Source organism: Chinchilla lanigera, unplaced genomic scaffold (assembly GCF_000276665.1).
Source record: "Chinchilla lanigera isolate Chin_1 unplaced genomic scaffold, ChiLan1.0 scaffold00012, whole genome shotgun sequence".
In the NCBI taxonomy this organism is placed as follows: domain Eukaryota; kingdom Metazoa; phylum Chordata; class Mammalia; order Rodentia; family Chinchillidae; genus Chinchilla; species Chinchilla lanigera.
Genome location: NW_004955413.1, coordinates 1,493,888 through 1,519,081, shown reverse-complemented (window position 1 = coordinate 1,519,081; position 25,194 = coordinate 1,493,888). Strand labels below are relative to the sequence as shown.

At 44.3% G+C, this 25,194-nt stretch overlaps 1 protein-coding gene across 7 annotated transcripts in view; it reads left to right on the top strand.

Annotated features, from left to right (window-relative positions):
- Positions 1 to 25,194, top strand: part of Cracr2a (calcium release activated channel regulator 2A) — a 119,062-nt gene that overhangs the window by 25,145 nt on the left and 68,723 nt on the right. For 4 of the 7 annotated variants that reach the window (XM_005378721.2, XM_005378720.2, XM_013511550.1 and 1 more), the window contains exon 2: positions 18,114 to 18,229. The gene's annotated coding sequence lies outside the window, so the exon portion shown is untranslated. Of the gene's footprint in view, positions 1 to 9,196; positions 9,314 to 18,113; positions 18,230 to 23,357; positions 23,501 to 25,194 lie in introns of those variants that run through there. The other 3 variants (XM_013511552.1, XM_013511549.1, XM_013511551.1) reach the window with 2 other exon arrangements.

The window sequence follows — 25,194 nt, the reverse complement described above, 5'->3', positions numbered from 1 at the left end:
ATGAGGTCAGTTCCTTTAGGAACATAAGGAGTGGTATATCTAGATCAAATGGTATTTAACATTTTTTGAGGAATCTTGATACTGATTTCCACAGTGTTTGTACTAACTCACACTCCCATCAACCATCCTCACCAGTGTTCATTGTTTTTAGTATCCTTAATGTTAGCCACTCAGATAAGATGGAATCCTAGAGCAGTTTTGATTTCCATATCCCTCATGCCTAAAGACATAAACACTTTTTTATGTACTTATTGACCATTTGTACTTCTTTTGAGAAGTGTCCTTTCAATTCATTTGTCCATTTATTGGTTGGATTGTTTGTGTTTTGGAGTTGATGTTTTGAGTTCTTTAATAGTGTGGATATTAATACTTTATCGGAAATGTAGCTAGCAAATATTTTCTCACATTCTGTAGCTTGTCTTTTTACTGTGTTTCTTCCTTCATTATCCAGGAGCCTTTTAATATGGTGTAGTCCCAGTTGCTGATTCTTGCTATTTTCTGGATTATTGGGGATCTTATTCAGGGTTTTATTCTTTGCCTGTGCCTGTGGCTTCAGGTGTTTCCACTGTATTTTCTCCCAGCAGTTTTAAATTTTCTTGTCTTATATCACCTAGGTCTTTGATCCATTTGATTTTGTTTTAGTATAGTGTTAAGAGGTAGGGAAATGATTTCAATCTTCTGTATGTGAACATCCAGTTTTCCCAGTAGTATTTGTTGAAATCTATCTTTTCTCCAGCATGTCTTTGGCCTCTTTGTAAAAAACCAGATGGTCATGAAAGGGAACAGCTGTACAAGAGAAATTGTTCTTTTAAATACTTTGTTCTTTTGAAACTACCTAGCTCTGTAACTGCTTCATGGCTTTATAATTACTTTCTTGACCCTTGTAATACAAGAGCGTAACTGAAGATGCAGGATGCCTGTTTGTACCATTGTACCAAGCTTCATAAACTGATGATCATTAATCTACCCTTGTAACTAGTGATCTCACCCTACTAGCTAATCAGAAGAACTGCCAGGCTGTCCTGTTTCACCCTTGTACCTCCTTTGTACCTCCTGCTTGTGCATTATATAAAAGCCTTAGACCACTGGAGATTGGGGCCCTAATATATTGGGAATGATCCCAATCAGTGCTTGTCAATGTAAATAAATCTGCCTCCGGATCCTGGGTGTTGTTTCAGTGTTTTTGCTTGCCATTGCAGTTGGAGGTACATGGGTTTGTTTCTGTGCTTTTGTTCCATTCCATTGCTCTACATGTCTGTTACTGTGCCCATACCATAGTGCTTTTGCTACCATGGCTTTGTGATATGTGTACCTTGAAATCAGGTATTCTGATGCCCCTACTGTTGCTGTTTTACTGAGGATTTCTTTGGTTATTCAGCATATCTTATGATTCCATATGAATTTTAGAATTTTTTTCCAGTTCTGTGAAGAAGGTTGTTGGTATTTTAATAGGGGTAGCGTTGAATCTGTATATTGCTTTTGGAAGTATGGCAATTTTAACAATATTAATTCTGTCAGTCTATTAGCACGTGAGGTCTTTCCATTTTTTAATGTCTTCTTATTTTTCTTTGGTGTTCTGTAATCTTCATTATAGAGACCTTTCACTTTATTGGTTAAAGTGATTCCTTGATATCTTCTTTTTTAAGTCATTTTGAGTGGAATTGTTTTCATCACTTCTTTTTCAGTGGGTTCATTATTGTGAAAAGGAAACCTACTGATTTTTGTGTGCTGATTTTCTTTATCCTGCCACTTTGCTGAATTTGTTTTTCAGATCTGAGGGTTGTCTGGAGGAGTCTTCAGGGTCTTCTATGTAAAGATCATATCATGTGTAAATGGGGATAATGCAACTGTTTCCTTTCCTACCTGTATCCCTTTCATTTCTCTCTCTTGCTTAATTGTTCTGGCTGAAGTTTCAAATGCTGTATTGAACAGAAGTGGTAAAAGTGGACATCCTTGTCTAAATCCTGAATTTAGAGGAATGCTTCCAGTTCTCCCCTGCTCAGTATGTTAGCTATGGGTTTGTTACATATGTTTTTTAGTAATTTGAGAAAAGATCCTTCTATACCTATTTTCTTTAAGGTTTTTAAACTTCAAGGAATGCAGAATTTTGTCATAGTCTTTTTCTGCATCTATTAAGTGATCCTGTGAGTTTTGGTTCTATTTATATGGTGAATTACCTGTACTGATTTATATATGTTGAACCATCCTTGCATCCCTGGGATTAAACCAATTTATGGATGCTTTAAGTTTGATCTGCATTGTTAAATACTGGCCATTCCCTCACGTCCAAAAAAGAAGGAAAGGGGCTTGGCTCTCTAATCACTTCAGTACCATTGTGGTAGCTGCTTGGAGACCAGCAATAAAAATGAATAAGAACCATCTCAAGTGGGGCTGAGGATATAGCTCAGTGGCACAAGTGCCTGCCTAGCAAGTGCAAGGTCCTGAGTTCAATTCTCAGAAAAAAAAAAAAAAAAAAAAAAAAAAGAACCAGTACAAGTATTATACTGTTACATACTTTATCTCAGCAAAACCTACAAGGAGGTGGAATTACTATGCTCATTTTATAGACAAGGAAATAACAACAGAGCAAAGAAACTGCTCCAAGACCCACAACTCACATATGGTAGAACTGGGTTGAAACCCACACATATTTGACTGTAGAGCCTGACAGTTAAGCCCAGACATTACACTGCCTCACGAAGAGTATGGAGTACAACTCCATTTTTCACATTTTAAGTGTGCCATCTCTGATGCCAGAGCATGGTAGTGATGGTCCTGCTATGATCGCTGCATCTCTGAAAATGGGTGATATGGCCACATGGCCCAAGAAAGTCACTGCGGATGCATTTTTGTTCTCTTATCAAAGGTGACAGCACGACCTTTATGGTCTTTCACATTTTATAGGTTGATATTAGTTCCACTGCTCATCTTTTGCTCTCAGTCCCCAGACATTTATGGAGCACTTCTGAATGATAGACACTGTACTGGCTTTGAGAGATAAGGGAAATGAACCAGATCATGGTGCTCAGCACCTAGGGAGGACTGGACTGCAGACAGGTGCAGGGCCACCAGCTAAGTGTGGTATTGGAGTGATGTAGATGTGTCAGGATTGGCCCCAAATGCAACAAAAGAAATAAATCTACCGTGGAGTAATAATGTGACTGGCTTCCAGCTGTCTTGGGTCTTCATCATCTTGATGAAGGAAGGAAGTGAGGGCCCGGAAGTGGAGGCTGTGAGCTAAGGTATTGAGCCATCTTTTTGCCCACAGCCTGGGGTGACCATGACGTGGTGACAACGGCTGCAGTTCTGGAGTTGTGGGCTCTTTGGAGACGGGGTTGAAAGCTGCCTTGCCTTTGCTGTGCCTGCTCTTGGCTGTTTTCATCTGTGGCCATTTGTTCAGTCTGTAGGCTGTATAGCCCTACCCTCTTCCCCAGTAAAGGAATACTAAACCCAGCCAGCTCAGTGGGAGAGGACCTGAGTGGGGAGGACCAGTTAGGCACAGCTTTGGGTCACAAATCCAACCTCTGAAACCATGGAGAAGGGATGTACAGGCCAGGGTTCTTGTCCTTGTGCTTTCTTGGCTTTTTATTGTTGCTGTTTTTCCTTCCTCTACCCTAAGTTTGCAGGCAGCAGCATTTGTCTTCTCTGTGGTTGTCCTAGAACAACTGGGGTTTCGCTTTGTATTTATTCTTTCTCTGAGTGTGGTGCAGACAGAGCAGGTGGGGAGGAAGTTGGTGGTTTCTTGTTCAGATACTGTAGTCTTCAGCTGCAGCTGATGCCAGTGGTGACACTATAAAGCAAAAGCATTGAGATGCAGTTCTAAGTGACCACTGGTGATTTGCTTGTGCTTCTGATGGATGGGTAATTAGAAACTAGTCATTTACTAGTTTAAAAGGAGAAATCAAAAATCCTGATAAAACTGATTCAGCAGCCATTTCTAGGTCCACAGCTTGGTGTGATTCTCTGTGCTGGCAGCGTGTGGTGACACAAGAGATACATTCTATATACTTTTTCTAGTACATGTTTGCAGCCCATAGTGGTTACATTCACTGTGGGGAGTTGGTACAAGCACAGAACGCATCTTACTTTTTCTTCTCCCCTTCCTCTCTCCTTCCTCCATCACTCAGTCCTTTTCCCTTATAAAAAAGATCTGTCTTCCTGTTTCCTATTATCCTTTCTTTTGCTGTATAATTTGTTTATACTTTGCATTTCTCATATAAGAGAAACCATGTGTAAACTTGTGTAACTGCTTTATTTCACTTAATGTTGAGGTCTCAAGGTGCATCCCTTTTCCTGTAGATGACCCAAGTTTATCCTTCTTTATGGTAGAGTATTCCATATACTTCTTATCCTCAAGGAGCTAGTGACAAAAAGGGAGCAGATACTTTTGGGCCGGATTTCTCAGAAAAAGGGACAAAGTTGGATTCGATCAGTTTTCCTAATGAGGCCAGGACTGCCCTCTAGTGGAATATTTCATAAATTTTCAACAAAATTATGAGAGAAGCCCAGTAAAAGTTGTTTTGGGAAGAGAAGCTTAAATGGAATAAAGACCAAGACTTGCAATACTAAGATAATTTCCCCACGTCATGCTTTTTATCTAGATTATATCATTCCCAAACATACTTCAAACAAAAAAGGACCACATGCATTACAGTCAGTGTGAAAACAGAACCACATGCAAAACTGTGTTGGTTGACAGGAGACTGTCGGACAGACACGGAACTGAACAGTGTCATGGTTTTTTTGTACCGGGAATCAAACTCAGGACCTTGCACTTGCCAGGCAGTCAAGTCACTTCTGCCACTGAGCTATATCCCCAGCCCAAAGCTGAACAGTGTCAAACCAACAGAGGCACAGGACCTATCACCATTGTGATCAGCTTCTCTATAGGAGCTGCTTTTAAAACAGTTCATGTTCTTATTATCTGTGTTTGCAGTACAATGATAAGACATGTCTTGCAAAAATTAGGTATTATAAATATTTACTTTAGGGTTCCTTTTTTTTTTCTCTTTAATCTTCTCCTCTGGTTCTGCCAAGCAGTTTTTTCTAATTCTCCCTGCTCACTGCACTACCCACATTAAAAGGATAACATTTGCAAGGTTTTCTTTAATTCTAGAGATGGAGTTGTACCTCAGCAATATGAGTGGGCTTCCTAGACTGGAGATCTGTTCACCGTGATACTATGTCACTATCCTCACCCATATTACAGCATAATGAAATACTGTGACGCTACCTTTGACTATAAGGCTTGACTCATTTGCAATAATAATGTATTTCCTTTATTTCTGTACTTGGACTTTTGTAGTTGAATTTGCCTTCTCTGTGACTCAGGAAGGTGACTTCCTTCTTCATCTTGTCATACACAGACAGGAAGGTGATTTTGTTATTTCTTTTTTTTTTTTTTCTTTTTTAAAAAATTTTTTTTTATTTTAGAAATTAAAGGAGGAAAATACTAACAGACCGACAACATTTTACAAAATAGCATAGGATCAGTACAGACATTACAGAGTTACAAACAGAGTGGTAGGGAATTAACAATGCTTATTGTATTACATATTGATATCTTCAATGTAGTTTCTCATGAAAACACATATAGACATACAAAGCTAATCAACCAATGTCTCACTGACAGTTTCTTTCAGCAAGGAAATACAGGACAGTAGAACACCCGTGTTAACTATCCTGCATATACGTATATACAAACTTTCTCCTTCTTTCCCTTCTCTTTTCCCATATCCCAGTTATCCTTTACCTATGAGTTCTTTCCTATCACTTCTCAATGTCTATCATATCTCCTAGATTAAATTAACTCTTTCAGGCTTTACACTAGAGAAACAATGCGGTGCTTGCACATGTATGTTTGATTTATTTCACTTATGAGTATGGTCTCTAGTTGTGACCATTTGCCTATAAAAGCCTCGAGTTTATCTTTCTTTACAGCTGAGTAATATTCCATTATATAAAAGTACCACAATTTTCTTATCCAATCCTCGGTGGATGGACATTTGGGTTGCTTCCACATTTTAGCAATTACAAATTGTGCTGCTATGAACATGGGTGCACATACATCACTGTGATATGATGTTTTTAGATCTTCTGGGAAAATACCGAGCAGGGGGATAGCTGGGTTGAATGGGACCTCTAGGCCTGGTTTTCTGAGGAATCTCCAAACTGATTTCCACAGTGGTTTCACCAGGCTGCATTCCCACCAGCAGTGGAGAAGGGTTCCTATTTCTCCACAGCCTCACCAGCATTTGTTATTGGTTGATTTCTTAATGCTAGCCATTCTTACTGGGGTAAGGTGGAATCTCAGTGTTGTTTTAATTTGCATTTCTCGAATGACTAATGATGTTGAACATTTTCTCATATATTTATTTGCCATTTGTATCTCCTTGTCTGAGAAGTGTGTATTCATCTCCGCTGCCCATTTTTGGATTGGGTCTTTGAATTTGGAGGGGCTGAAATTTTTTAATTCTTTATATGTTCTAGAAGAAGGCTTTTGTCTGAGGGACAATCAGCTAAAATTTTTTCCAAGTTTGTGGGTTTTCTTTTTACTTTGCTGGTGATTTCTTTAGATGTGCAAAAACTTTTCAGTAGGATGAGATCCCAGTTGTTGATTCTTTCAATTTTGTTATTTCTTATTATTACATTTAAAAATTCTGTAGCCCTCTTACCTCACTGCTCTTTTATTTCCTTGTAGTTGTTTTTTGTTTGTTTGGTTGGTTTTTTTATGGAGTGGCTTCTTCTAAATCTAAGCATGTCCGTTATGAATACAAGAATGTGTTTCAGGGCAGTCACAAGTGAGCACTTACATATGACAGATATAGTATTAAATGTTGCTCCTTTTTTCTCTTTTATACTACAACTAGGGCTAAATGCAGTTGAGTCAGCTAACTTAGGAATTTTACCTCAGGTGCTATGAGGGTGTTTGAGCACCACTGTATAAATGATCTTTAAGATCTCTGATATTTTCTGCAACATTTGAAAAACAGCAGATGACAGCCTAAGGTCATGTGTCACAACTCATGGCTTTCCTTTGTTGAACTAGATGGTTGGTTACCATATCCAGGCAGATCTCCACCTGCCCCTGATCAGTCCTCCATCATTCAGTCCTTTTCCCTTATGAAAAAGATCTGTCTTCCTGACACTGACAGCTCCAACTCCTAATAGTGGCTCCATGAGTGCAAGCAAGCTATTTGGCTCCAGCCCCTGAAAGTCTGGTGCTATTGCTGACACAAATTGGTGGACCTACCAAGGTCTTAGAAGTTAATCTCTTCTGTATGCCCCTAAATTAAGTCACATCACTTCTGATACATTTTTCCAAGGGGACCATTTTATCCCACTTTCACACCACCATGCTGGAATAAGAACAGCAGACTCCAAACACACACAGTGCCAAGAGCACTGAGTGGATAGCCAGCCAGTTATCTCATGGAGGGATATCATGGGGCGCTGTGAGAGGAGACACAACACAGACTCATGTCCTACTTTTTGCGAACTTATGCAAGCGGAACTTTCATTAACAATGCCCATGGAAGCAGAGTCCTCGCCTCTTCTGGCTGGCTCCGCAGGAGCGGAGAGCATGTGAGCTGTTTGTGTAAGGACTCACAAATGGCTTCACTGCGTCATGTATGTGTGTTCCAGGCATTTTTTGAACTGCAATCTCAGGCAGGTCAATAAAGGAGTGCTGGGAGACCACCTCAGGATGATCTTGCCTTATGGGTGGAGGAGAAGCAATTAAATGTTGCCTGGCAAGAAATATCTAGGGGCTGCAGTGCACTGGGCTAGGAGTAGCTATGGGCCTGATTGAATGGAGAGAAAAGACGAAGCAGAGAGCAGCAGCTGTGTATGCAGTCAGTCTCAGTCCTCAGCTGCCAGCTTTGGGGGAGATTTGATATTACCTATTGTCCTAGCAGTGAACATGGGTGTGGAAACACCTTGCTTTCATTTTCTGGAAGTAAATGTCTTTGAAGGAAGGCGGTCTCTTCCTTCCCTGGACATCATGTGACACCGTGAGGTGGGAGCTTGTTGTCTTGGTGTTGAGTGAGATGCTGCAGAATGCTGGGCACTGGCCTTAGTGGAACTCTTGGTCCCAAAGAGAAGTAAGGGCCACTGGATAGGAAACCCTGGTAGAGGTCATCCTGGGATCTCAGTGCCCTGGAGCTCATCTTTGCCAATTATGGATGGTGAAGGAGAAAACCTCTCACCCTGAGCTGAAATGTGGGGCTGAAGTTAGGGGGAAGGACCATTGCTGATGTTGCTGAGTCCCACTCGGGCACTCAGCTGTCCCTTATGCAGGCCTTAATTTCTCTGTCCCCCAGAGCCAGAGGAGGAGTGGACAAGTTTTTAACTAAGTGGTCAAGAACTCCAGGTGCAAACACACAACGAGTTTCAAAACTTCCTCGACTGACCTCTTCATGTTGCCAGAGAACCTGAGAGTTTTTCCCAGAGTGACTGGAGGAGCAAATAAATAGGACATGAACTGACATCTCAAACTGTGAGAAGACGGAGTGGCCTCAGGGACACAGCATGCCAGAAGCTGGCCAGCTGCCTGTTCACTAGATGCTGAGTGCTACTTCCTGGCCAGCACTCGACTCTAACACTAGAGTCTTACTGGGAAGGAAATAGACAGGCCCAGCCCTCTGACATGGTCTGCCAGAAAGAGATGTTGGCTTGTTACACAGGGTTATGTATTCCATTATGATGGGCACACATATGCCAAGGAGGAGCCCAAGACATGCGATCATACAGTCATAGACCAAGTCTGGAGGGGTCTTAACAGCCCATGGGTAGATGAAAAGTGAGGCTTAGAGAGGGGCAGGAAGTTGAAGCTTGCTTTGTCGGTGGTTGAGATGGGACTAGAAACTGCTTCTGTTTCTGTGTTCTTTGGAACTGAGAACTGATTTACTTTTCTGGTCAGGGTCAATTGTGTCAAGATTTTCATGGACGCACCCAAGGGCTTTGAATGAAATGTAGTGGCTAGGAGGATGGGTGGGAACTGGTCACAGTCTGGGTGGAGGGATCCTTCCACAAGTAAGTCCTACCTCCAGGAGGCTGGAGCTGTTCTAGGTAAAGGGCAAGTCCCTGTGGTAGTGTCTGTCCCTGGAGCGATGTCAGGAATAACAGACATCCTTGGTTGGCTCAGAGTTACAGCACCATGTCTCGCTGTCCTGCTCCTCACCTCCCTTCTCTGTAGGCTGTGCTCTTCTGCACCTTCCCACTCTCCAGTCGCTGTACTTCTCTGTCTGACGCTGGCCTCCAAGCTGTTCCGAGTGCCCTGGCCCCTCTGATTACTTCTGAGCACCGTGTGCAGGTGAGTGTGGACCGCAGCTTGCAGGGCTTTGGATAGGATCCATGAAGACAGTTGCATCTAGCGTAGTGCACCTGACCGTCTTCACATACAAACCCCTAAATCCATGATGACTCCTTGTCACCTACAGACAAATGAATAGCCCTGTTGGAAATCACTTTCTCGGTGAAGGTTTTGTTCATTCCTGTGATGTGCTTGTGCTGTTGCTCCAGAACGGATGACCCTTGGTCCCTGACCTTGGAGAGCTAAACATTTAAGTAGGAATAGTCATGTCTGCAGCTCAGTATAATGGAATGTGACGTGTCACCAAGGGCCACAGGAACACTGAGAGTAAACAGCCACGTTCTCTGGCTTGGTAATGAGGTCCCCAGCCTTCCATTACCTCTGTCCTTGCTCACATTTCCCAGACACCTCCTGCCCTTCCTCTGTCCCTGCAGCCAGGGCCATTTCTCACTGCTGATTTCCTTGGTGTTGCCTCCCTCATCCCTTCACTGTAGGGCTGGTATGCACTGTTACTCCATATGGTCTTAACCTGGCGCCAAACCACTTTATCAGTTGTTTCAGTGTTTTGCAAAAAATATATTTTTAAATTTTGAGGCAGAGTTTTGCTAAGTTGCCCTGATGGGACTCACACTTGTAATTCTGCTGCCTCATCCCCCCTCAGTGCTGGGATACAGGCATGAGCCACCATGCATAGCTGGAAAAACAATTTATTATAAAAGCAGTAAATGTTCATTGTAAAAAAAATCTCAAAGAATATATAAAACACTAAATAAGAGAATAAATGTCACCCATAAGCCCAATAAACAATACCACCACTAACGCTGTGGTACATTTCCTGCTAGTTTTTGTCCAGTGCGTACGCACACACACTTTTTGAAATTGCCCTTTCCTCCTTCTGCCTAATATTTTCATGTGGCGTGTTTGCCTCCATCTCGATTAGACTGAAAGCTATTTGGGGGCAGGGACAATGTGCCACTCTCATCCTGTCCTGGGAATCCTCTGTAAATGTCAGCTGACTGAGCCAGCAGGTGAAAGTCTTTGGGTTTGGAATGCAGTGCTAATGACTTAGAGGAGGCAGCTTTGTTGTCTTGGTGCTCCCTGCTTGTTAAATGCCTCTGCCTTCTCTGAGCCCCAGTAAGTGCTGGCCAGCCACCCTCTCTGCTGGGTGGGAGGGGAGAAGGACCAGAAATCCGTAATGGTTCCACAAGTCGTCCCGCCACAGACAAGGAGTTAAGTGATTCTGCACCCAACGTCAGGCTGTGTTGGCAAGCAGTTTTACCCTGTGCTGTGACTTTGTCTTGCTTTAAAATGACACCGTCGGTTCTGGCAAATCTTTGCTTATCCTTCCTGATCAAAAGGAGTGCTGACATTTCACCCGGGGCAGTGGGTGAGATTTTCTCCTCTGAGGAGTCAGTTTGACTCTAATGCACTCTGCACTTGGATTAAAATTCAAGAGGCTTTTGAGCTTGGGCCAGAAGTGGAAATAACTGACACAAGCTTCTTTCCAAAAGCTCAGTGTGAGGAAACTGGGACCAGGTCAGGAGGGCCATTTCCTCAGCAGGCCACAGGCAGCAAGGCAGGGAGAAGGAGAGCGTGGTTTGCAGGAACAGACAGCAGCAAATGTCAGCACAGCACCTGATCCTTTCAGGACATTTGTGAAAATAAAGGGGTACCGTACTTTCCCCACCAGTGTGACCCTCAGCAAATCATCTAACCTTTCTGAGCCTGGCTGCTGGTATGTTAAATATGGATTAAAAAAAAAAAGTACTTCTCATAAAGGCACTAAAGATGGTAAGATACAGAGCACATGAAGTACTTGGGATGCAGCCTGGCCCATGCTTCACACTCCTTCGTGTAATCATTATTATTGTTGTTGTTGCCGCTGCTGGTCTGCTGTTAATAGCGTAGCACTCCTAACGACTAGGTCAGACTCTGTTGTACAGTGTATTAGGTAGCTTTTTGTTCTATGACATACTACTGAGAGAAGCAACTTAGAGAAAGAAAGATTTACTCTGGCTCATAGAGTAAATCTTAAGGACCTTGAAGCTCTGGAACAAATGTAGGAAATTCACTGCTACTGAGGGCCACAGAGCCCTGAAAGGAGATGGAGGGGAGACAAGCCCACTTGGCACTGAGGTTCCTATTGGCATGATGTTTGTTATTTAGTTCCTTTTTCTTGAAAGGGAATGTGGTGGCATTGCCGTTTCTAGTATCTACAATACTAAGTATCTCTCAGGGAGTCTCATCCTGAGATCAAAGCAAGGTCTGTGAAGTTTTGACTTGTGATGAAAACCATCAAAAACCAAATTCAGTTGTGGAGAATCCTTAACAAGCAAATCATTGATTCAGGTGATCAGAGACCCCTGCTGGGGAGCCTTTTTTTAGAGTAAGAGAGAGGAGACAAACAAAATAGTAAACTCAAAATAGTTTTTGAGTAAGAGAGACAAACAAAATAGACCTGCAGGATTCAGCCTCGGGACTGCCTTCTGGGCCAGGATCTCTGTGCACCTTGTACAGTTAGGTGGAATCTGGTGGCTCATGTGGTACAAAGTTGGGCACGAAGAGCCAGAGGCCCAAGGTGCCAGGTGACTCGCCCAAGATGAGGACATAAATGGTAACTTGAGGGAGTATGTTTAAAATGTTCAAACAAACTCCCCAAATCTATTTTTCTTTCTGCAACTGTAGGTTTCCTGTTGGAAGGAAAGGGAGTTAGTAGAAAGAGCACAGGTGTGGGATGCACTTGGCTTGAACTCTGGCTGTTTGGGGACAGATTTTTAGTTCTTTAACCTCCCTTTCCTCATCTGTACAAAATACAAAGCGCCCAAGAGTCACCCCTGTCTGCTAAGTGACATTGGCTCCTTGTAAAGCCTGCCTGCAGCCTCAGACACCCAGCTCACTCACTCATTTACCTACAGTTCTAGCTGGGGCAAAGCAGCAGGCTGAGGAGACCAAGTCCCTACCTTCATGGAGCTTAAATCCAACACTGGGCAACAGGAATGCAGCCTGAGCCACATGTGTAACTTGCTAGTAGCTATGTGAAAAATGGTTAAAAAAAAACCAGAAGGAATTGATTTTAATAACATGTAATTTAACCTGGTATACCCAGCATAGTATCATTTCAGCATGAGATGTTTTTAATCATTAAAAAACTGTTCATGAGCTATTTTGCGTTCCTTCTTTAGGACGTGGGGCCTCATTTCAAGTGCTCAGTAGGCTCAGGCAGCTCGTTGGACAGTGATAGTCCAGGGCTCAGGGCAAAATGCCACCCATACCACAGTAGGAAGTACTTCCTTGCCAGCCACAGAGAGCCCCCCCCCCCAGGGCTCAGTCCTACCCCACTCAAGCATGCCGATTCATGCAGAAAGAGGGAGAACACCTCTGGGTGGCAGTTAATCTTCAATGTGATAGGATAAGAAGGTACCTGGGAGGTGGTTGGATCTTGAGAGCTCCAGCCTCATCAGGTGGGAAGTCTATCAGGGAGTCATAGCTTCGTGGGTTCACTGGGAGGTGGGGCCTCACTGAGGGAGGTGGCTTCTGGGGTAGGTCAGGTGTATATCTGGGTTCAGCCCCTTCCTTCTTGGCTGTTCCCCTGTTGACTGCTCCCTGGCCACCACGGGGTGAGCAGCCTTCCTTCACCAGATTGCTCTGGTATTTATGCTTGTGCCTCAGAGCAAGCTGGGCATGGACTGAAAGCCCTCAAACTGTGAGCCAGAGTAAATCTTTCTTTCTCTGAGTTGCTTCTCTCAGTAGTATGTCATAGAACAAAAAGCTACCTAATACACTGTACAACAGAGTCTGACCTAGTCGTTAGGAGTGCTACGCTATTAACAGCAGACCAGCAGCGGCAACAACAACAATAATAATGATTACACGAAGGAGGGTGAAGTGTGGGCCAGGCTGCATCCCAAGTACTTCATGTGCTCTGTATCTTACCATCTTCACAGTGACTTTATGAGAAGTACTTTTTTTTAAATCCATATTTAACATACCAGCAGCCAGGCTCAGAAAGGTTAGATGATTTGCTGAGGATCACAATGGTGGGGAGTGGCAGACCTGGGAGTTGAACTCAGGGCCATCTAGAGCCAAAACCTTGTGCCAGAGTGTCACATGGAGGCCTGCGTGCGAGATATCCGGCACCCCAGCCCAGCCCTCCAACAGCTGTCCGGTAGGATCTGTCACTATGGATGCATGCTCATTACAAGCAAGATAGCACAATCTTTCTAAGCCATATAATACTGTTTTTTTAAAATTTTATTTTAAAAAATAAAAGAAGGAAAACATATTAACAAACAGACATCCTTTTACAAAATAGCATAAGATCAATACAAACAATACAGAGTTACAAAATGGTAAGAAATTAGCAATGATTGTTGCATTACATATTGATATCTTCAAGGTGGTTTCTCAGGGAAATAAATAGAGACATGCAGGATTGATCAAACAAGTAATCATTAACTGTTCCTTTCAGTAAAACAATAGAGGACAGTAGTACAACTATGTTAGCTATCCTGTATATACATACATAAATAATTTCCCTTTCTTTCCCTTCTCTTTTCCCACACCCCAGTGGCCCTTTACTTTTCAGCATTTTTCTTTTGGTTCACAATATCTTTCATATCTCCTGGTTTTTATTCACTCTTTCAGGCCTTACACTAGTGAGACAATACGTTGCTTACATATGCAGGTCTGATTTATTTCACATATGAGTATGGTCTCTAGGTGTGACCATTTACCTATAAACATGTAATACTGTTGCATGTTTATTAACTCACAAACAACAGGGTAGATTACAAACATCTTGATAGGCTGTAAGATTCCACCTGGACGTTAGCCATCATCATCATGTGGTCATCACTGCTGTTGTTCTGTGTATGTTGTGTCTTGGAAGCTCGCTGTGGCCCAGGTTGCGGGGCAGTCCATGCAGCATCAAGTGGCACTAAGCCTATAACCAGAGCTGAGTTTTCTGTCCCACTACCTGGACATTTCTGAGCTTTGCTTATGGAGATTCTGTGGTTAAAAACCCAAAGTGCAGGTGCACTGAATGGCCAGGTGTCTTTAGCACTGGCTGGCCTGTGTGGACAGGCATCAGTCCCCATGCTCAGCTTTTGATGGCTAGCAGCACTCCTGGCTCCTCAGACCATATTGGAGAGACACCCAGAAACCTGCACATGTGGTCATGCATACCTGTGATGCCAGAACTCTGAGAGGCTGAGGCAGGAAGATCGAAAGTTTAAACCAGACCTGGACAACTTAGTGACTTAGAGAGACCCTGTCCAGAAAGGGACAGACATGTAGTTTAGTGTGAAAGCCCTGAGCTGTGTTTTTGTTTTCTTTTCTTTTTTTTTTTTTTTTTTTGTTTTTTTTCTCCGGTACCGGGAACCGAACTCACGACCTTGCGCTTGCCAGGCAGGCGCTTTTGCCGCTGAGCTAAATCCCTAGCTCCTTGTTTTTGTTTTTTTGAGACAGGGTCTTGCTATGTAGTTCAGGCTGACCTCTGACTCACTACGTAGCCCCTGCTGGCCTCAAATTTGCATCAATCCTGCTGCTTCAGCCTTCCAAGTGCTGAGATTATAGGTGTGTGCTACCTTGAAGATCCAGAGTTTAACACCCACTACAGAAAGAAACAAAGGAAAATGAAAAAAACCTGAAGACAGGATTCAGGACCCAGCCATCTCCCTGCAAAGACTCAGCCAACTGACAAGGCAGGCATCCAGCCACCAGTGTCCAGAAGAGAGAGGACCCACAGACTATTCTGCAGTCTCCCTAGGTCTTGCCTGTGGCCTTGCTATATGGGATCACCACGCAGAGCATCCAAAGCCATTTCCCTTTCCAAGGCCCACTGAGAGTCCCACCTCCTCTGCAGAAGCCGGTCCTGACCTGACCAGTTCCTGTGCTCTCCACCTGAAAGCCTTGTGTGTGGACTTCTCTGCCCCCAGTCAGCCACTGAAGCTGAATTCCTTGACTGTCAGCTTCTTTGTTTCTTTCTCTCCCAGCATTTGATGGCCTGTCCTGGAGACCATCAAGAGTAGATCTGGGACATCTCTGACAATGTGACTGGTGGGCCCCACCTTGTTCCAGAGAGGGCTGCAAAGGACTGTATCCTGACTGCAGGTGCACGTAGTGTTTGTACTGACCTTGCATCCAACTTTACCTGCTGTCTCTCCATCTAGATCAGTGATGGAGAACCTTTTAGAGGCCAAGTACCCCAACTGCAATCCAGAGCCCACTTATGTATCTCAGAGTGCCATCACAGCAATTAAACCTGAATATTGAGGTTTTAGTTTAGGAAAAAAAGCCCTGTTATCCAATACTCAGCTGATGGCATGACTACTTGCATGCTGACAGAAAGGGCTCTGTGTGCCCACTGCACACATGTGCAGTAGGTTCACACCACTGATCTTTGAGAATCTGGCCAGTCTCTGGTCATGGCAGTCTCCATCCTAGAATATCTGTCAGATGTGCCTGAGTTGGAATCAGTGACAGCACATGGCAGGTTATTGAGTAGAGGGTAGTGCCTCAGTCCAAATCAGCCCTCTCCAAGGCTGAGCTCTTGAATATCACCTTGTCCTTCTCTTTTACTGCAGTAGCTGAATAATGCCTGGCATCTGACAGGTGCATGGTAAGCGCTGGTTCCATGGACATGTGCATGAGACAATCAGCTTGGCCACCAGAGGAGGTGAAGGGAGGGGGAGGCTAGCAGGGGACCTGGGGTGTGTGGCAGCTTTCTGAAGGCTTCAGTGGTGAAAAGAAGTGAGATCAGCTACAAACAGGCTGTGGAATAATGGGAAACACATTTCCAGGGACTTGAGTATTGTTTCTCTGCATCAGGGTTTATTTTCTGTGTAACCTTGAGAAAGTCTTATAATAACTGAAGGAGATATTTTTGTGAAATTGCTTGGAAAAACCATAAAACAACATAAGAAGATGTTACCCCTCCTCTAAGACCTGCTCTTTGCCCACTTGTCCAAATGTATTTATTAATTTAATTTATGTAAACCCATCTTCTCCCTTAAAAACATGTTTTTCCCCTTCTACTTGTAACAACAGAAATATTAGAAAATTGAGCAGAAAATGAAAATCATCTCTTAAGATTACCATTTAGAAGTACTATAATCAAAAGTATGTATTTTTTCCTAAATAAATTTTCCAGGTGTCAGCCTTGCTCCCTTTCTCTGAGCTTCCCCGGCTTTGCAAAAGCTGCTGACTGGGAGCCATTAGAGAGCAGAGCCTCCTGTGACGGTTGCCCCCAGCACCCTGGTAGCAGTGCCAGTGGGGCAGGGAGCTGGGTGGGACCTGTAGGTGGTTTAGAGAAGGGGTATCGTCCTTTATCTTTTCAGTGTCTGAAAGTGCTTACTGAATCTTTGTGTTGATTGCTTGTCTTTCCCACCAGTGTAAGCTCCACAAGACAAAAGCCTGCTGAAATTACCTGTTACTAACTCACTGGCACCTAAAAGAGTGTTTGCACTGAGTATTAATTGAATAAACAAATGAACTGGTAAATTCTGTGTTACCTTGTATAGGATGCACTTTGAGACCATAATGTTAAGTGAAATAAATCAGATGCACAAGCTTTAATATTGTATGGTTTCTCTTATATGATAAGCCCAAATTATAAATAAAGAGCAAAATAAAAAAATGGGAAATAGGAGAGATAGATTTTCTCAAATGAGAAGGGGATCAAGAAATGGAGGGAGGAGGGAGGTGATGGAAAGCAGATGAAAAGGAATTAAGATGTGTTGTGTACATGTAGCAACACCACATAAGGAATGTGAACATTATGTGCTGCAGACATGTGCTGCTAAGAACTGGAGGTGCCTGATGCATACTTGCCTCAGCTGAGCTGTACGTGTGTGGCTCCAGGAAGGCTAGCCTTGTTCATAATGTGCACCTGGGCTCCCAGATCTAGTTGCAGGAGAATCTTTTGCCTTAGTGTAAAGTATGATAGATAATTCTAATTACTACTGCTGTCTCCAGTTGTGTCCCATCTGCTCTCAGACCATGCTGCTTAGCATGTGACCAGCACATTCTGCAAAGCTCCTCTCCAAGATCCTGACACTTCCAAACTGCTTTAGGCAAAGGGATCCATCCTCTCTCTGTCCCGAAGTCTGTTCCTCTTCTGGCACTCTATTGGTTGATTTTCTGTTATAACAAAACACGGGAAGGCTGCATACTTTACAAAGGAGAGATTTAGAGGTTCCCAAGGCACATAGTGTTGGCTCTGGTAGGGTGCCCCTGCCTGGGTCTCATGGTGGAAGCTGGCATCATTGAGAGGTATGTGTGAGAATGCAAGAGATTGCAAGGCAGGACAAGCCAGAGAGCCATTCAGGGGTCAGGCTGGCTCTCACAACTCGCTGCCCTAGAACTAGCTCAAGGTCCCACAAGGGCAGCCTCTATCCAGTACCCCAGGGACATCTCACTGGTCTCCACCACTTAAGGGTCCCAAGCACCTCTTAGCATCACCATCATGGGGACCAAGTTTCCAACATTTGTGGGACAACCATGACCAAGCCATAGCAAGCGCTTTGAAGCTGGCTGTCCTGGTGGGGTCCTTGGGTTTTCTTGGAAATCATGTGTTACTGTCTGGCCACAATTGTGAACCTTTGTCTTCAGAGGTGTGCAGTGATGGTGCAGGCTTGTGGATTGCTGGGGCTTCTAGGCAGGGGTTCCAGTTAGTCCTGAGGCTTCTGTCTTCTCACATACAACAGCCTGGTCCTACCAGGCTGGCCACAGGCTCTTGGTTTGGGGTTGCTAAGCAGACTCACCAATGTTAACCCTGCATCTTCCTGCTTCCTCTTCACAGCTTGAAAGAGCAGGGGACTAGACCTGTTTTCTTCTGGGACATTTGCAGCCTCTAACAGGGATGCATCTCTCCACCTTTTACCAAATTGCCAGAAGCTGTCCCCAGTGGTAGCTAAGGTGAGTCATCTTTGGTTTTCTTGGTGGGATTCAAATCACTAGTAGCAAAAGCACCCTCCAGATGGGAAGTCCTGAGAGCTGTGAGCTACAGGTGAGTGAGGTGACAAAGACACACAGACCTGGTGCCCTTGAGCTTTCTCCTTGGGCCCCTCAACTTCAGGCCATGCATGGGTTGGGGCCATTGCTGCTGGTTTTGGTCCCTTGTATCAGCAGGGAGTGGTTCCAGGACCCTGGCCTTATGCAGATACCAAATGTGTGTATGCTCAGTTCCCTAATGTAAAATGGCCCAGCATTACACATAACCCTCTCATGTAGTTGTAACCATGTCTGAACAGCTTATAATACTTAACAATGTAAATGGTTGTTATTCTGCACTGTTGAAGGAGTAATGAGCAAAACTATCTCTACATATTCAGTACACACAGGTTTTTTGTTTTTGTGATTTTTCTGTCCTTAGTTGGTTGATCTGGTGGAGAACTGGGGATGTGGATGGCTAACTGTGCAGAAGGATTGGCAGAGAGAGTTCTTACACTAGAGAACTGAATTCATCAGACTGAGTTGGTGTTGGAGTGAGCACAGATGTTTGTGCTGCTGGGATGGGATGAGTATATTTTGCATGTGAGAAGAACATTTGGCAGAGCTTGGGGGATCAGGAACAGAATGCTGTGGACTGAGCAAAATGTGAGTGTTGAACTCTAACCTCCAGGCACATGGTATTAAGAAATGGGGCTTATGAAAGATCACAGGGTGACTCAGCTACATGGGATTAGTGCCTGGTAAAGTAGGCTCCAGAGCCTCTGTTTTCCCTCTGTGTGTGACAACGGTGCAGAAGTCAGGAGCATGCCCCTCAAAAGAGCTCTCTCACTAAAATCTAAGCATGCTGGTCCCAATCTTGGTCTTCCAGTCTGTGAGGGAGACATTTCTGCAGTTTATGGGCCATTCAATTCACTTTGCTATGTCAGCCTAGTGGGACTAAGACATGACTCTGAGTGAAACTTTGCCTAGACAAAGGAGAGGGAACACCAGATGGGAGATGCCAAGGCACAAAAGAGTGAGGGAACAGGAAATGATCCAGAAGGGAGGGGGACGGGAAGGGGGATGGCACATGGCAGCAGAAGTGGTCATGGTGTGTTGACATTTTGTCCTGAAAGCAACAGTCAGGTCTGTATTTTAGATAGATCTCCTTGACAGTGTTGTTGTGGGTTTATTTAGCTATTTTCTGGAAATCAGTTTGGTAAGATATATTAATACCTTTTCAAACATGTGTATAAAATACCTGTCCTAGTGTGTTTTGTTGCTATAATAAAATACTTGAGGCTGCATTTCTTATAAGGGAAAGAAGTTTATTTAGTGCATAGTTCTGGAGTTTCCAGGGCATGGCAGGTGATTGGCTTCTAGCAGGGCCTCTTGGCAGAAAGCATTGAGTGATAGGAACATGAGGGGGAGAGATGGGGCTCACTCTTCTACAATAAACCATTCACAGGAGATGGAGCCATTCCTGCAAGGCCCAGGTGACTCCGAGGGCCGTTAATCCCTTCAGCTCCCACTAGCCCTTGCATCTTAGGGTTCCCACTACTTTTCAGTGCCATTACTTTGGAGACCAGGCCTCCAGCACATGATCCACAGGGATGCTCTTTGGCTCATTTGGGAATGACAGTAAGAATTTCCTCCTTCACAGGGCTTAGGTACCAGGTACTTTTGGTAGGCTGTACGCATTATGTTTGTTTAGTCCTCACAATAATTCTGCAAAGTAAGCCTAGTTAGCTCTATTTTACAGATAAAGAAATTGACATTTTAAAGAGTCACGTAAACTTAAGATTGAATCCAAACACTGGCCCTGATCAGCTGTTTTCCCAGGACAAATTTAATTTCTCAGAATTAAATTTTGTAGAGCAGCTTCCAAGGTGCTACTGTCAAAGGAATAATGTTATAAACCCGATTTAAACTAAAGCTCCTAATTGGATTGCCTGCTCATTTGGATTATCTCGGATGCAGCTGACTTTCATGTTTTAGCCATTTGAGAGTAGCTTCTGATTCAAAAATTAAGGAGGTGATCCACAGTCAAATGACAGGCAGAACTAATGGCTAGTGGCTTTCTTTTGGGTACCACCCTGAGAGTGACTTGCTTCTATGGTTTTCATTCCATATATATTTGGGGCTCTTATTACATCCTTTGTTTCCATTCTTTGTATCTTGTTCCCTTGCTAGATTGAAAATTCACCAAGGAAATAAGGGCCTTAAATGCACATCTGCCTCTCACATGGCATCTGCCTGGTCCAGTGCCCCTGGCTGGGGAGAAAGCAAAAGTTTGTTTTCCTAGAAATAGAAGCATGGTGATCTGAGGAAAAGAGGAACTTCCAAGAATACAGAGCTAAGTGTAGAGCATAGGGCTGGACACAGAACAAATATTTAGGGTTGGATTCTTGGAAAGGAAGATTTGGAGCTAAGGGAATAGATTCCATAAAAATATGTGAAATGTTCTCATCAGGACTGAGTCAAGAGAGCTGTCTGAGGACAGGTGTCTGGAAACTGACCCTGAGGGGAAGATTCACGAATGGATGACCTGAACAGGAAGTGCTTCCAGGAGAAGGCTGGGAGGGAGCAGAATGGGCAGAAGAAAAAAAACCGGATAGACTGGAGCCTCTGTCTGGAGAATAAATCACAACTCGGACTTTGTCCCCACTGGAGCCGGGGTCCTCAGCTCTCATGCTTCCACACCAGTTCATCACTAGCTATTTGGAAAGGTCAGGAAATTTCCAGGCACTTGTGGCTCTAACCCTGTTGGCAGAGTGGCTCTAGTAGCCCAAGGGTCTGCCTTCCAAGAGGCACAGTGCAGAAACAGAGGAGCAAAAGCACACAGAAGCTCAGGGAAAGCACACAGCGTTTAGAGTAGCTGGAGAGCATCGATGAGATCGCCTCGATAACACATCTGCAGCCTTAATTGTGTCAACTGCACCACACTAACGTAAATGCCTTGAAGCCCATGATCTTACATAACTTCTTCCTCTATGGAGCAGAAGCAGTTACTTTACCTGCTTATATCACGGCATGATTGTGAAAACAAAACAAAATGAGGCCTGGCACACAGAACGGTGTTGACAGCTAAGATGTCTTGTGAAGCTAGGTGCTGGGATTGTTTCTTCCCCTTCCTGGCCCAGCGTGTATCCTCGTTATTGGGCCTCTGGGGCTCCAGTCTTGCAGGCATCAGTGCTGATAGCCTTTGAAATGAGCTTGCTCATATTAGGAAGAGAGCAGATACTTTTCTAAAGTTGATAAATTTTGCAGCAGTTTCTTTAATACATAGCGGCCGCCTTGAAATACTTCTAATTAACTACTAGGCACCATGCTGTGGCTGTGTTTGGCTTTGATGTGCTCATCAGCTTCAGCAAGGAAGTATTGGAAAGCTAATCATAACATGACTTAGCTCCTACAAAATGTCTTTTATCTTCAAAGTGGTTTACAACCAGTAATTATTAGAGGAATTAGGGTGACCAGCAGCCGTTTCATAGAGACCTCAAACCATTAGCAAGGGCCTTTCATGTAGCTTCTAATAGAACAAGAGTGAGGAGGCACATGTTTAATACCAGTCATCCCGACCTGGAAGAGTTGTTTTGTAGAGGTAAGATACAGCTGTTCTCTGCTTCCCTAGAGGCCAGAACAAGGAAATTGGGCCTGATTTGAGGAGAAAGGATGCCGGATGAAGCACTGCACCAGCCTGGCAGGCTGCAGAGTAGAAAGAGGACCCTTGTCATACCTGTACAGAGTCACTGTCCCAGGAAGTCCCTTTTTCAGTAGTAGATTTATGAGCCTCTTGTGTCTATATCTTCATGTAGCCTTGTGGCTTGTGCTCTTTTGTTAGTTTTGTTTAAATATAATCTGGAGTAGGGGAGCCAATTTGATTTCAGTAATAATAATAATAATAATAATGATAATAATAAATGGTTAAAATAATAATAACAGCTAACACTCATAAGGTGCTAACTACCCTGGGCCTTCATTTCACAAGAGAGTCTCAGAGACCTCTGGGTACTGATCTGCAGTTGCACAGCTTGTGACACAAGCCTTGCAGTTGAGCTGTAATCCACCATTGCAAGAGGCCCATCAGAGAAAGAGTCTAAACTCTCCCTCTGCTGTGTGTCAAAGTAAGTAACAGTCTTGTCTGGATTAGGGAAAATCTTATTTCTTCAGCCTTGGTTCTTGGGCTGTGTGCCTTGCCTTTAGCAGTGTGTTTTGGGTGGGAAGGGTCTGTGAAGGAGCAGCTCCCATCTCTGCTCCTCACTGAAAGGATCTTTCTCTCTGCCTCATCTTCTGGTCCCACTGGAGAATCTGCCCAGGCCCATGAACAGTGGAGGGGAGGCAGAGGTGGGCACAACTCTGGTTTAAGATAGGTTTAATAATGGGTCCTGCCTTATCATTTAGGGTGGGGGCTCTGGAGTCCAAAGATGTGTGAGCTCTGGAGGCCTTTGCTAACAGTGCTGGGGATCACCCCCCCCATCATGATATTCAAGATAGGAACATGAGAGTCACATGATAGCTGGTAAGCTGGTATTGACATTGATCCCATGGGAATATTAACGCCATCAGATGTAGATGCTACACATCAGGAATTCCGTCCTCACCTTCCTGAATTGGTTATTAAATATTGCACCATTTGTTCTCTCTGACACCAAGTGTGTATCTTAGAATTCATTCTGATTCTGATGTCTCCAGAGTCAGTGAAGATCTCAAAAGTTATGGGCACCCACATCACATACGAGTCCCAAGTCTGGTTCCCACCACCTTCTAATCCAGCAGCTTTGAAGGCAGAATTTCCTTGACCCACTCCTCGGAACTGATAGGGGGTAGGACGGCCCACAGAACCAAGGAAAGCACTGTGGACTCGCACTGACTTATCACCTGGGACATGACTGAAGAAGAGCTGGATGTTCCTTCACAGGACGCACAGGGCAGGGGAGGGGAGGGCTTGGCATCGGGTGTCCTTGATCTCTTTGGGTGCCATGAAGCCCTCCAAGGCCACTACTCAGGGATTAGTGATAAGTGACCTCAAGCTGCAGCCCCTCTCCTCCTTGGAGGTCAGGGCAGGGCTGAACCCTCTAAACCTCTAATCACTTGTTGCTTTCTCTGGCAGCAACCCTCATCTGTCCAGGGGTGGCAGCATTTACCTCACTGGCACAGACTCAGTTACAGCTAACAGGGGCTTTTAATGACTAAGAAGACACTTCCACCACAGGGGAACTCCAGGGAATTTAGGGGCTCTGGACCAGGAATCAGGTACAGAGATCAAATACATTTTTCTTCATTCCAGTCTCGGCGCTCACTCCCAATGATCCCCCTAACAAGCTAATACGCATCCATTGAGAACCTATTATATACAAGGAACGAGGCTGGGAATTGGTGGGGTGTTCGTCATTTGAATGATAAATGTCAGTTTCATACCTACTAAGACTTACTGAAATGCAGCCTTTTTGCCTTTGAGGAAGACATAAGATACATCTTAGGCACTTGAAAAATCTAAGCAGCCAGACAAAGCAGTATGTCCTAGTACGGGGCACACCAAAGAGTCAACGGAGCTCAGAGGTTCAGAAAGCCTAAGTGGGCAGCCCGGCTGGTCCGCAAGGCCCCTTAGAGGAGATGGACTAAGATGGGGAATGTGACGCATCTGTAACAGTGACAGGGGAGAGGGCCTGTGCCATGTTCTGACAAGAAGGTGAAGGAACCCAAAATCTTCCCTCTGTAGTCTCAAAACCAGTGCAGCTCCATTCTGCACCTGATATTTTTCTCTTCTCTTTAGTGGGAAATTTGACTCCCAGCCTTGTTTGGCTCAAGATACTGGGTAGGTTATTTAATTCTTGGACGCTAAGATTCTCATTACTGAAGGGGGAAAGTCCTGACATGAAAGTCCTGACATGAAAGCTCCACTCTGTGATATTTCGTGAGTTTGGTAACCTCACAAGGCCTCAGTTTCCCCATATATAACAAGCAGAAGGCAGTGCCTACTTCCAGTGGGGACAGGCAATTTGAAGCATAGACGGTACCGAGGAACTCTGCTGGGCACATGATAAAGGCTAGTTCTTACCATTACTTCTAAGGCGTTTTCAGAGTTGGGAATGAAATGCTAGTTGACATGGTTGAAGTGATTCCTTTTTAAATTTCACAAGGCGATTGATATGGATATGAGTGTGTCTTTCCTTATTTCATTGTTTCACCAATTCCCAAGGAGGCATATTGCTAACAGAATTGTGAACTGAAAAGGGTAATTCCGGGAGTGCCTTAGAAGTAATCATAAGAGCTAATGTTTATCGACTGCTTACTAAGTGCCAGGCGTAGTTTCTAAAGGCTTTGCTTATTTAGTCCTCAGATGAGGTAGACACTGTCTTCTGCATTTTACAGGGGAGGAAACTGAACCCAAGAGAAGTTGCTTAACTCCCTCAGTGTCATACAACTAGGAGGCGGTCAAGCTAGGATTTGAACCTAGGATAGTTTGACTCTTAGCATTCTGCTGTGTCGCCTTCATGCAGCTGAAATAGGGACAGTCTTCCTTACTGCATGTCCCTGTGGCCTGCTGTCAGTGCCCTGCACACATTGCCAGGGCTTGAACATGTCCTTGTGCTCCGGCAACATCCAACCGCCAGTGTCCATGTCTGCCTCTAGGATTTCTGCAGAGCCAAAGTGCATAACAGGCAGGGATCTGTGGACTCAGCCACCATAGCAGCCCTCACCAGTGACAGCAGGGTGATGTGTGTAAATTCTGCAGCCTGTCACCTCTAGGGCAGGTGACAGAGCCCTGTGCTCTGCACAAGTTGTGGGGCTCTCCAGGGTTATAGAGCTCCGGGATCCCGCCTCAGCTGTCTGGTCGCCACTGGCTTGGCCCCCTTTACTGACCACCTTCCCTTTTCTGTTTCACTCCCCACTCACTGGCCAGGGTTTCCCCACTGCCACTCAAATCTTTGTCACAGGCCCTTCTT